Source organism: Mobula birostris, chromosome 10 (assembly GCF_030028105.1).
Source record: "Mobula birostris isolate sMobBir1 chromosome 10, sMobBir1.hap1, whole genome shotgun sequence".
NCBI lineage: Eukaryota > Metazoa > Chordata > Chondrichthyes > Myliobatiformes > Myliobatidae > Mobula > Mobula birostris.
Window position 1 is genome coordinate 102,727,649 of NC_092379.1, and position 12,877 is coordinate 102,740,525.

A 12,877-nucleotide genomic window follows, 5' to 3' on the forward strand; every position below is an offset into this window, starting at 1 on the left:
ATCCAACTATGGCAGAGTCATCCGAAAACTCTTCACCATGCCAATCTCTTTCACCTATCAACTTCCCAGCTCTTTGCCCCTCCCCCTCCCGGTTTCACCTATCACCTTGTGTTTCTCCCTCCCTCCCACCTTCCAACTCTGACCCCTCATCTTTTTTTTCTTGCCCTGATGAAGGGTCTCAGCCAGAAACGTCACCTGTACTCTTTTTCCTTAGATGCTGCCTGGCTTACTGAGTTCCTCCAGCATCTTGTGTGTGTTGCTTGGATTTCTAGCATCTACAGATCTCCTCTTGTTTCTGATTGTTAATTCTTTACTTGCACTATTTGTTGGCAATCCAACAATGACAGGAGACCTGTGCAGGAATGTTTTAAAGTAGGAAGTACATTGCACTGGGGCAGTTCCATTCACTCGACTTTGGAAGTCTGGGTCCAGTGGTATGAGTTGTCATCATAAGCTTCTATGCTTTGACATGGCCTTCTCCATAAAGTGTTGCCTTCCTGGCCATTGGACATCGCTGTTGATCCCACCTGCTCAGTCCACTGCAGCTGACCTCACGTGCTCGGACAGGCATCTCCCCATCTCACTAGGGTATTGGCCTGCCGGCTACTCTCACCTGCCTGTCAAATTTAGTTTGTAACTTACAGTAATTTTTATTTATTTATACTGTACTGTCAAAGCAACATATTTCACATTTCACTTGATTCCGTGCCTGGTTCAGTTGCAATGATTCTGTCCAATCTAGTTATTGGTTTGCGACATATTTGTGACACTATTGAGAATGTAAAGTGCCTCCGCAAACCCAGAATGTGGAAAGTTTCCAGTTTCCACAGATGCTGCCTAACCTGGTGAGTTTTTCAGCACTTCTTGATTTCGCGTCAGATTTCCAGCATTTGCAGTTCAGTTCTTGATTTTCACTTTGTGTGTCTGTGGACGGCGCTATCGCCCGTCGGATCCTACAGGGTCTGCCCTTGTCGGGATAGTCCCCGCGTCCAGTAGGTGGTGGAGTGCGCCTGATACTGGCGCAGAGCCGCAGGTCGCAATGTGATCCTCCGAGACTGGAGGTGGCGCTGCACTGTGGGCCTAGTTATTCTGGGTTGACGTTTATTTGCCCGGATCCGAGCAGCCTCGGCTTTGATTCGGATGATACGCTGATCCTCCGGGTCCAGTGGTGGCGATCCAGCTGGAGGTTGGTCGGCGTTTTTGCTGGACGTGTCGGGGAAGGAGTCACAGGAGTGAGGTAAGACTGCGTTATACTTTGTTATCGGCGAGAGTGGTGCAAAATGTTTGAAATTGTTCTTGTGCTGCAGGACTGGGTGAGGCCCGCGTTTGGGAATCGCTGGCGAGCCGTGGCAGGGTAAATGACACCAATTGACTCGAGGCGGCTTTGTAGGAGAGGGAGCAGAGAATGGGCCGGTGTAATCAGCAGCTGATATTCTGCTCTGAGCTGCAAAGAGCAGGGGGTTCGAGCGAGGAAAGTTAATGATCTGACGGATGTTGCAGATGAGGGAGTTAACTGGGGAAGCATTGGGGAACGTAATAAGTAGATGGTCTTTTGAAACTGCGATAGTAGGGGATTGGAAATTCAATTCGGAGCATATAGGATTCTAAGATTGCACATAAAGTGTTTGTCTGAAACGGTATTCAAGATTGGGGTGATGAGGGAACCCAGTTTGGTAGGGGGTATGTTTCCGGTCTTCCCAATCTTCAGTTGGATGAAATTTGGACACCTGTAAGCTTGGATGTTGCAGAAGCAATCTGACAATGAGGGCAAGAAAAGCGACAACAAAGCCGTGAAAATTATCTGTATACATGAGTGAATTGATGTTTTGTTGGATGACTTGGCTGAATGCTAGCATGTAGGTTTGGAAATAAAAGGACCAAGGACAGATCTCTTAGTGACATTGAAAATAACAGTACAAGAGGGGCAAGAGAAGCAAGAGTTTTTGGCTGCATCTGAGTAGAGAAGAATATAGTCAGGGAATGCAGTTCTGTTCAGTCAGACAGTGGAGAACTCTTGGAGAAGGATGATGTCAATTTGGCCAAAGTTAAAGTGAGATAGGATGGAACACCATGGTTGAGGTCAGAGTTTCGATTTAGTTTCTTGTCATATATAGCAAAGTTTGATGAAATTCCTTGTTATTGTGTGAAGCTCGCATAATAAACAGTATACATGGTAAATCTTAACAAACAACAATAAATAAAGTGAGTGTAAGGCAACAGAGGATGTTGACCTTTAAATGCTTTAAGTGAATTAGAAAGGTATGATTCGAGATGTATAATTTGAATCAGGCTTATTTTGTCACTGACAGGTTCTCTTAAATTTTACCCCTCTCACCCTAAGCTTATGACCCCTAGTCTTGCATTCCCCTATCCTGGGAAAAGACAGTTACTGTACACCTTACCTATGCCTCTCATAATTTAAACACCCCTATAAAGTTGTTCCTCTTTCTCCCGCAGTCTAAAGAATAAAACCCTAGCCTGGCCAACATCTCCTTATAACTCACAACCTTGAGTTCTGTTAACATTCTCGTAAGCATGCCCCACACTCTTCCCAATTTAATCATGTTTTTTTTCTATAACAGAGTAGTCAAAACAGTCCACAGCACTTCCAGGTGTGGCCTCAAAAATGACTTGTATAACTGCACCACAATGCCTCAACTCCTATACTCAGTGCCCCAACTGATGAAGGCTAGCATGTTAAACACCTTTTCCACCCTTTTGTTGACCTACACAGGCAGGATACTGAAAACCTATGCCAACTGCCTGACAGGAGTGTTCAAGGACATCCTCAATCACTCACTGCTGCTGTTGGAGGTTCCCAACTGCTTCAGAAGGGCTATAATCATACCAGTGCCCAAGAAGAGCAGGGTGAGCTGCCTCAATGATTATTGCCTGTTTGCACTTGCATCTATGGTGATGAAGTGCTTGGAGAGGTTGGCTGGAATCAACTTCTGCCTAAGCAAGGACCTGGACCCACTACAATTTGCCTATCCCCACAATAGGTTTACAATGGATGCAATCTCACTAGATCTCCATCTGGCCTTTGATCACCTGGATCATAGCAATACCTACATCAGGCTGTCATTTATTGATTACAGTTCAGTGTTCAACACAATCATAACCTCATTTCTAATCAACAAGTTCCGGAAACCAGCTCCCTATACTTCCCTCTGCAAATGGATCCTTGACTTCTTCACTGGGAGACCGCAGTCAATGAAGATCGGAAATAACATCTCCTCTTTGCTGACAATCAACACTGATGCATCTCAAGGTTCTGCTGCTTTACTCTCTCCACATCCACAACTGTGCAGCTAGGTAGGCGTAGCTCAAGTGCCATCTATAAATTTGCCGATGACACAACTGTTGTTGGCAGAATATCAGATGATGACGTGAAGGCATACAGTCGTGAGATAGATCAGCTGGTTAAGTTGTGTCACAACAACCTTGCACTCAACATCATTAAGACCAAAGAATTGATTGTGGACTTCAGGAAGAGGAAGGCGAGGGAACACACACATTAGATGTCATCGAGGGGTCAGCAGTGGAAAATGTGAGCAATTTCAAGTTCCTAGGTGTCAGCAACTCTGCAGATCTATCCTGGGCCCAACATATTGATGAAATTTCGAAGCTAGATTACAGATAAGGTTAATTAGTGTTTTTTTTATTGGCTTGGATTAGAGGGGATGTGTTATAAGGCAACACTGGACAAGCTTGGCTTCCTTTCTCTGGAGTGGTGGAGGCTGAGGAGCGATCTGATGGAGGTTTATAAGAATATGAGAGGCATAGATAGACAGCCCGTATCCTTTTCCCAGGGTTGAAATGTCTGATGCTAGATTCAAGATTGCTTAATGTCATTTCCTGTACACAGGTGTAAGGAGAATTAATTAATTTTTACTCTGGATCTGCTGCAACACAAAAAAATACGAATGATAAAGGACACAATAATAATAATAAACACAATAAATATAAATACATCAGATAGCTTATATGCAAACATTGCTTGTATGTCCAGTGTTACATAACCAGCAACAATGAATATCACTCGAGACAAGTTATATAAAAACAACCAAACATTTATTAAACACGGATAAACAATTTAAAAAAACGAAAACCTTAACCGGAAGTTAACCGCTATGCAGCCGTTCAACAAATCGTCACTCGGCACTGGTTCTTAAAGCGTTAAATGTGAAAACAGTTCTTAAAGTGGTAAAGTCAGATACAGTTCTTAAAATGGTAAATTCGAAAGTCCAACAGATTTATACGTTCAATTGGGAGAGACTTCTCTATAGAAGGATTTCTTCATAGATGCGACTTTCCTGTTGGTTCTGTCCGAAGGATTCACGATGCAGGAAATAAACGGTTTAAAACAACTGACCTTAAATTCTAGAGAGCAAACCTTGCATGAACTCTTTGATCTTTTGGCAAGAGTTATCTTCGATGCAGGTCACTACTCCTTCAACGAAGACTCAGTAAGGTCGATCATTTGTTAAACTGCCGAACGATACCGACTCCTCTCAATCCTTCGGGTCCTGTACTTCGATAAAGTCTTCACTCTCCCGTACTACTGCTGGAATAAGGTACATCAACACATCTAACAAAAATTTCCAGTCCAGCACTATTGTACCTTGCAACAGAACGCAACACTTCGTTTTAAAAATGAAACTGCATCATAAAAACAAATACGCAATACAAGCGGAGACACATCAACGTTCTAGCTAGAAAACTAAAAACTAACTGCGTCATCTGCGGTCTTCCTTTATATACCCGTGGTGCAAATGTCATCATGTGACCTCACATCGGCGGGAAAATTACATCAGGTGACCCCCAAAAGACCATTACATCATTCTCACAAAAAAATCACAGATCTCCTTGAGGTATGTAACACCAGAAAGTGAGACATGGATGTAGATAGGGTGACTGATAGGAAATAATAATAAAGTAGTGGTGGAGTTGGTGGATGGAGGTGTTGATCAGTCTTACTGCTTGGGGAAAGTAACAGTTTTTTAGTTTGGTGGTCCTGATATGGATGCGGCGTAACCGTCTTTCTGATGGGAGTGGGATAAACAGTCCATGATCAGGATGTGTAGGATCCTTCATGATGTTACTGGTGCTTTTCCAGTATCTCTCCATATACATGTCCTTGATGGTGTGCTGGGCAGAGTTAACTACCCGTTGTAGAGCCTTCCTCTCCACCATAGTACATTTACCGTACCAACCAGTGGTGCAGCTTGTTAGGATGCTTCCCAGTGCACATCTGTAGAATGACGTGAGCATGGATACAAAGTCCAGCTCTCTTCAGCCTCCTCAGAAAGTGAAGGTGTTGGTGAGCTTTCTTGACTGTGTAGGATGTGTTCTGGAACCATGAGAGGTTGTGTGTAATGTGCACTCCCAGGAATTTTGTACTTTCTACTGCTGTATTGCGGATGTAAAGGGTGGTGTGAGTGGTGCAAGTTCTCCTGAAGTTGATAACCATCTCCTTGGTCTTGTTGACACTATGAAAGAGGTTATTTGCCTGGCACCATGCTTCTAGCTCTTCCACTTCCTCTTTGTAGACCACCTTATTGTTGTTGATGCTGAGCCCCACCGGCAAACTTGACAATGTGATTGCTCAGATGTTCAGCCTTGCATACATGTGTGAGCAGAGTGTATAGCAATAGGCTCAACACACAGCCCTGGCGGCCACCTGTGTTGAGTGTGATGGGGAGGGAAGAGCAGTTGTGCATCCTAGAAACCCAACACCCAGTTGCACTGTGGTGTATTTAGACTGAGGAGTAGGGAGAGTTTATTCACCAAGGTCTGTGGGACAGTAGTGTTGAATATCGAACTGAAATCCGGAAACAGCATTCTGGCATAAGTGTCCTTGTTTTCTTGGTGTGCCAGGCCGAAGGTGAATGATAGATGCTGCAGCATCTGTCATAGCACGGTTCTGTCGATAAACATATTGGTGAGAGTCCAATGTGGTAAGAATGGAGCTTTTAATATGTGCCATTTTCAGACACTCAGAGCACCTCAGGAAGATTGGCGTTAGTGCCACTTGGCAGTAGTTATTTAGTTCTGACGGTGTAGAGTTCTTTGGTACAGCGATGATGGTAGCTTATTTGAAAAGCATGTGGGGTCAGCAGCCTGGTTGAGGTGGAGTGTTGAAGATGTCTGTGAAGTGTGCACACTAACTGAGTACTTGGCCTGGGGTGTTGTCATGCGCAACTACCTTATGGGGGGTTGACTCTCTGCAGAGTCCTTCTCACATCTGCTACTGTTATAGACAGTGGGTGCTCACCAGGAAGGAGGTAGCTTTCATGGCCAGCATTGTGTTTCATGCCCTGAAGTGTGCATAAAAATAGGTTAGAGCATCAGGGAGGGAGGAGTCACTGGTACATTCGATGCAGTTATTCCTTGTGTTGTCAGTGATGCCCGTGATGCCCAGCCTCATAAGCCACGGATCATTTTCAGACAGGTGTTCCTGAATATTTTGTGCATAGGTGGTCTTTACCCTCTTGTGGCCTAAGATGAAATGTCACCTGGCTGTTCTGAGAATTGTTCTGTCACTGGACTTGAAGACAGCATCCAGGGCTCTTAGTAGGGAGCACACCTCTGCAGTCAGCCAGAGCTTCTGGTTGCACCATAGAATGACTGTTCTTGAGATACCCTCATTCCGTATAGCAAATTTAAATGATTCAGACCTGAGAATAGGGATGGATACACCAGAGGCTGACGAACGAAGATCTTAGTCATTGTGACAAAAGCATATGATATCTTTACACATATATGGAAAAGGGAGAAGTACACAAAGAGACATTAGGCAGTAAAGAACGTACAGTGAATTCAGGTTAATTGGGTCATTGGTTAATCCAGACAAATGCTTATTTGGGACAATTCTTAAAGAATGAAAGCTAATTGAAAAAATAGCTGGGATTCCATTCACTTATTTGGGACACCATGCCACTTAATTGGGACAGGAGACTGTTCCTGAGCAGTTTCTAACTAGCATCAGTCACATGCACTTGCGTGGCCGTTGAACACTACACTGTGCTTACTGTTACTAAATGGTGTCAGTTACGTGTGCTTGTGTTCAAAAAGCAGTGACTTTTGTCACTGATAGTTTTCGAGAACAATTCAGAACGGTTTTGCTCACTGCAGTTTCAAGCATTCAGGCTTGGAGATGCTAGAAATGTCTGGGAGAGAAAATGAAGCGATTTCACAACTTCAAATTTGGTACTATGAGGAATTTGAAGGTATGAGCGATCATCTTGAATATTACAGTGAAAATAAAGATTTAGAGGATGCAATTGTTCAAAACGTTGTACAAAGGTAGTTCATTATCTGCCCTTGGTGTCTGCACTGGTTTTATTTATTTACATTCAATCAAAAGAACACAGCAGCTTATACTGGATGAATTTCTCTGTTGATAACTGTTAAGAACTAATATACAGTTTTATAGTACTCTAGTATTACTGGTAATGCTCTAATTTGTGCTGTATTTCATTTGTACATAATTTGTTACTCCGTTAAATGGTATTTCATCCTTTTTTATACCTTTTTTAAAAACTATTTCAATGAAACTTTGGTTAGCTGGGGCAGCCATTTAATTGGACTTGTACTGCTCCAGTTTTGTCCTAATTAACCGGAATCCACTGTAATTGGATTTGTAATCTATTTTTGAGATTACAGTGAAAGCTGTATTCAGCAGGAATTGGTGTGGTTGAGTTTGCTAAAATAGTGTTTCCATAGCTGAATTTTGGGAATTAAATAAGACAGCCAAGTTGAGGGACTGTTTGAGTCAACACACTTGGAAAAGAGTAACCTCTTTTCTCTGAGTAAGCTGTACACGAGATTTCTCTCCCAGCTGTGGCAACAATGTTCTCAATGACATAGGAAGGAAAAGCAAAGATGTCCTGAAGAGATAATTTAGAGAGCAAGACAGAAAGCTGAGAAGCAGGGCCTCCAGGTAATTTCTGGATTGCTACCTGTGTCGTGTGCCAGTGAGGGTAGAAACTGGATGATTTGGCAGATAAATGCACAGCTGAAAAACTGGTACAGGGAGCAGGGCTTCAGGTTCTTGGATCCGTGGGATCTCATCTGGGGGAGTTACGACCTGTATGAAAGGGGTAGGTTGCATCTGAACCTGAGGGGGGACCAATATTCTTGTGGGCAGGTTTGTTAGAGCTGTTGGGGAGGGTTTACACTAATTTGGCTGGGGGATGGGAACCAGAGTGAAGGGACCCAGGATTGGACAGATGGTATAAAAGCAAAGATAGTGTGCAGTCAGACTGTTAGGAAGGGCAGGCAGATGATAGGACAAATTGCAGCCAGCAGGGTGAGTATAAGTGCATTAGGGATGCAGATTCAAAAAGGGTAGCAAATACGGTATTCAAAGTGTTATATCTCAATGCACAGAGTATAAGAAATAAGGTGGATGATCTTGTTGCACTTTTACAGATGGTTTGGTATATTGTTGTGGCCATCACTGAATCATGGCTGAAGGATGGTTGTAGCTGGGAGCTGAATGTCCAAGGTTACACATTGTATTGGAGGGAAAGGAAGGTAGGTAGAGGGGGTGGTGTGGCTATGCTAGTAAAGAATGGCATCAAATCATTAGGAAGATGTGACAAAGGATCGGAAGATGTTGAATCCTTGTGGGTTGAGTTAAGAAACTGCAAGGGTAAAAGGACATTGATAGCAGTTATGTACAGGCTTCCAAACAGTAGCTGGGGTGTGGACTACAAAATACAATGGGAAATAGAAAAGCTGTGTTAAAAGGGCAATGTTATGATGGTCATGAGAGATTTTAACATACAGGTAGATTGGGAAAATCAGGTTGGTAATGGATCTCAAGAGAATGAATTATTGAATGACTATGAAATGGCTTTTTAGGGCAGCTTGTCGTTGAGCCTACTAGGGAATCAGCTATACTGATTTGGGTGTTATGTAATGAACCAGAGGTGATTAGGGAGCTTAAGGGAAAGGAACCCTTAGGAGACAGTGATCACAATATGATGAGTTCAACTTGATGTAGCAGTATTTCAGTGGAGTAAAGGAAATTACAATGGTATGAGAGAAGAGTTGGCTAAAGTAAATTGGAAGGACGTGATGGCAGGGATGATAGAGAGCAGCAATGGCTTGAGTTTCTGGGAAAAATGAGGAAAGTGCCAGATAGACGTATTCCAAAAACAAGGAATTACTCAAATAGCAAAATTGTACAACCGTGGTTAATAAGGGAAGTGAAAGCTAATGTAAAAGCAAAAGAGAGGGCATATAGCAAAGCAAAAATTAGTGGGAGGATAAAGGATTGGGAAGCTTTTAAAAACTTGCAGCAAACAACTAAAAGAATCATTAGGAATTTAAAGATGAAATATGAAGGCAAGCTAGCAAACAATATCAAGGTGGAAAGAAAAAGCTTTTACAAGTATATTAAAAAAAAATAAGAGAGATGAAAGTGGTTATAGGATCACTAGAAAATGAGGCAGGAGAAATAATAACGGGGGACACTGTGGAAGACACTAGCAGTGTGCCGGGTGTTGAAGGGTGTGGGGGAAGAGAAGTGAATGCAGTTACTATTACAAGGGTGAAGGTGCTCAAAAAGCAGAAAGACCTAATGGTACATACGTCACCTGGACCAGATGAACTGCACTCTAGAGTTCTGAAAGAGGCGGCGATAAAGATTGTGGAGACATTAGTAATGATCTTTCAAGGATCATTGTACCCTGGCATGGTTCTGAAGTACTGGAAGGTTGCAAATGTCACCCCACAAGGATGGAGGCAGCAGAAAGGAAATTGTAGGCTAGTTAGCCTGACCTCAGTGGTTGGGAAGATGTTGGAGTCAGTTGTTAAGGATGAGGATATGGAGTACTTGGTGACACAGGACAAGATGGGGCAAAGTCAGCATGGTTTCCTTAAGGGAAAATCCTGCCTGATGAACCTGTTGGAATTCTTTGAGATCACAAATAGGACAGATAAAGTGGATGCAGTGGATGTTGTATGTTTGGATTTTCAGAAAGCCTTTGTCAAGGTGCCACACATGAGGCTGCTTACCAAGTTAAGAGCCCATTGTATCACAGGAAAGTTACTAGCATGGCTGGAGCATTGGCTAATTGGTAGGAGACATCAAGTGGGATTAAAAGAATCCTTTTCTGGTTGGCTGCCAGTGACTAGTGGTGTTTCACAGGGGTCAGTGTTGGTGATTTAGATGATGGAATAGATAATATGAAGATTGGTAGAGGGGCAGGTAGTATTGAGAAAACAGGAAGGCTTCAGAAGGACTCAGGTAGATTAGGAGAATGGGCAAGAAAGTGGCAAATGAAAATAGTGTTGGAAAATGCATGGTCATGCACTTCGGTAGAAGAAATAAATGTGCAGGCTATTTTCTTTTTTTTTGTAATTTATTTTTTATTGAAGTTCATCATCAAACAAACATTTCCATAAGATGTATTTCAGATATTGTACAAATATATCATATAGTCATATTTGCCACAAATCTCCACATATTTATCTGAGGCATACACTTATAGAAAAGAGAAGAAAGAAAGAACAAGCAAAAGGAGAAAACTATGTACAAGTAGGGAGTGATTTTTTTTTTTTAGAACATATTCATTGATTTGTGAGAATAAAATCAGGTCTATGAGGTGTTATGAAGTTAAACCATTTTTCCCAGTATGAATCAAATTGTTCTAACTTAATGATTAACAGATGCTGTTATCTTCTCCATTTTGTAAATGTCCGTTGTAATTTCCATCCATGCATTTAAAGTTGAGCTGTCCTGTGATAACCATTTCCTGGTAAGAGTCTTTTTACCAGCCACCAAACGGGGAGAAAATCCAAAAATCTGAAATGGGAAGGGACTTGGAAGCCTTTGTGCAGAACACCCTAAAGGTTAACTTGAAGGTTGAGTCAGTGAGCAAGGCATACGCAATGTTAGCATTCGTTTCAAGAGGTCTAGAATAAAAAAGCAGGGATGTAATACTGAGGCTTTATAAGGCATTGAGTATTGTGAACAGTTTTGGGCTACTTACCTAAGAAAAGATTGGAGAGGGTTCAGAAGACATTCTCAAGGATGATTCCAGGAATGAAAGAGTTAGCATATGAAGAACGTTTGATGGCTCTGGGCCTGTACTTGCTGGAATTTAGAAGGATGAGGAGGGATCTCATTGAAGCCTTTCGAATATTGAAAGGCCTAGACAGAGTAGACGTGGAAAGGATGTTTCCTATGGTGGGAGAATCTAGGACAAAAGGACACAGCCTCAGTACAGAGGGGCATCCATTTCTCGTAGGTCAGCGGTGGTTATTTAAAAAGCAAGCTTTAAGGGCGTTTGTCCATTGTATGTGGCCTGTCAGCGGCGTCAATAGCTCTATCAAGAAGTATTTCCCGCAGGGCGGCAGTTATTTAAAAAGGGAGCTTCGAGGATGTTTGTCCATTGTACGTGGCCTATCAGCGGTGTCAACAGAGTACCAACTAAATAAAAGTACAGAAGGGATAAGCAGAGCGGCCGTTGTCAGGAGTAGGCCAGTGGCAACAGTAGAAGCGACAGGCTTCGGCTAGGAAGAGGCGTCAACTCTGTGTAAAGCTTCTGTTAAGGTTTCCTTTTTGTTTCTTTTTCTCTCTTACTATATCATTTAAATGGCTGTGGTGTGCCCTTCCTGCCGGATGTTGGAGAACTGGCTGGGAGATCCAGAGTCTCCCAGGGAAGTACATCTGGGTAAAGTGCATACGGCTGCAGCTCCTTGAAGACCGTGTTAGGGATCTGGAGCAGCAACTGGATGACCTTCGGCTTGTACGGGAGAGCGAGGATATAATTGATCAAAGTTACAGGGAAGTCGTCACCCTGAAGTTGCAGGAGGTGAGTAGCTTGGTGACTGTCAGGAGAAATGGAAATAGGTTTACAGCAGAGCACCCCTGTGATCATTCCCCTCAAAAACAAGTATACCACTTTGGATACTTTTGTGGGGGATCACCTCCTGAGACAATGCCACGGTGACCAGGTTACAGGCACTGACCATGGGTACGTGGTGCAGAAGGTAAAGAGAGAGAAGAAGGGAGGGGTAGTGATAGGGGACTCGATAGTGAGGGGAACAAGCAGGTGATTCTGTGGATGTGAATGGGTCACCCGGATGGTATGTTGCCTCCCAGGTGCCAGGGTCAGGGATGTCTCAGATCACGTCCACAACATTTTGGAGAGGGAGTGGCAGCAGCCAGATGTTTTTGTACATATTGATACTAATGACATAGGAAAGAAAAGCAATGAGGTCCTGAAATGAGAATTTAGAGAGCTAGGTAGAAAGCTGAGAAGCAGGACCTCCCAGGTAGTAATTTCTGGATTGCTGCCTGTGCCACGCACCAGTGAGGGTAGAAACAGGATGACTTGGCAGATAAATGCCTGGCTGAGAAGCTGGTGCAGGGGGCAGGGCTTCAGGTTCTTGGATCATTGGAATCTCTTCTGGGGAAGGTGTAACCTGTTTATAAGTGATGGGTTGCACCTGAACCCGAGGGGGACCAATATTCTCGCCGACAGGTTTGTTAGAGGTGTTGGGGGGGGTGGGGGGGGGGTTAAACTAACTTGGCAGAGGGGTGGGAACCAGAGTGAAGGGACTCAGGATAGGACGGATGGTAAAAAAGTAAAGATAGTATGCAGTCAGATTGTCAGGAAGGGCAGGCAGGTGATGGGACTTAGTTGCAGCCAATAGGCTGAGTATCAAATCATTAGGGATGCAAAATAAGAAAGGATAGCAAATACGGTACTCAAGGTGTTGTGTCTAAGTACTGTATGTGTAGTATAAGAAATAAGGTGGATGATCTTGTTGCAATATTACAGATTTCCAAGTATTAGATTAGATGAGATTATGAGGACACTCAGTCCTCGTTTATTGTCATTTAGAAATACATGCA

General features: G+C 43.1%; 1 protein-coding gene across 2 annotated transcripts in view; it reads left to right on the top strand.

Moving 5' to 3' along the window:
* Window positions 1-1,105: 1,105 nt before the first annotated feature.
* Window positions 1,106-12,877, top strand: part of taf1 (TAF1 RNA polymerase II, TATA box binding protein (TBP)-associated factor) — a 158,148-nt gene continuing 146,376 nt past the window's right edge. For both annotated transcript variants that reach the window (XM_072270737.1, XM_072270738.1), the window contains exon 1: window positions 1,106-1,237. The gene's annotated coding sequence lies outside the window, so the exon portion shown is untranslated. The remainder of the gene's footprint in view (window positions 1,238-12,877) is intronic.